Source organism: Echinops telfairi, unplaced genomic scaffold (assembly GCF_000313985.2).
Source record: "Echinops telfairi isolate 266 unplaced genomic scaffold, ASM31398v2 ScPeMD7_3533;HRSCAF=4204_0, whole genome shotgun sequence".
Lineage (NCBI taxonomy): Eukaryota > Metazoa > Chordata > Mammalia > Afrosoricida > Tenrecidae > Echinops > Echinops telfairi.
This window is the reverse complement of record NW_022107431.1, coordinates 44059593-44060104: the sequence shown is the minus strand read 5'-3', so window position 1 is coordinate 44060104 and position 512 is coordinate 44059593.

The following is a 512-nucleotide window of genomic DNA, read 5'->3' as shown; positions in this document are numbered from 1 at the left end:
TATGCTCACTAGGTCTAAGGCGAGGAAGTGAAAAGATACTCCACTGTAATAATATGACTCAATTAATAAACACTGGTCAGACACCTTTAATTGTTTAAAATGGGTATCCTGTTTAATGGATGTCTGGTTTGCAGCTTAACAGTTCTGATGAGATATTTATAAATACTTGCTTTCCGAAAAGCTTGATCCAATTAGATATCTCTAAATACCTACTCTAAGAAAAGCTTTAATTTATTAATTATGTGCTTAATAAGCACACCATTGCTATTGACATGATTCTAACTCATGTGCTTAGGATCCACATTTTAGATAAAGGGCAAATAAAGTACAGGTCCTGCAGGCCTGAGTTAATAATAAACCAAGCATATACATATTCCTCCTCAGTTCCATATTTTAAAAATTATGATTTGGGTCTCAAACCAAATGAAGTTCCCAAGAGTAATACATCTAGCAGAGTCCAGTGCTCCTATTATTTCATAAATCAGTTACATATATACTTGTCCAAGTACAAA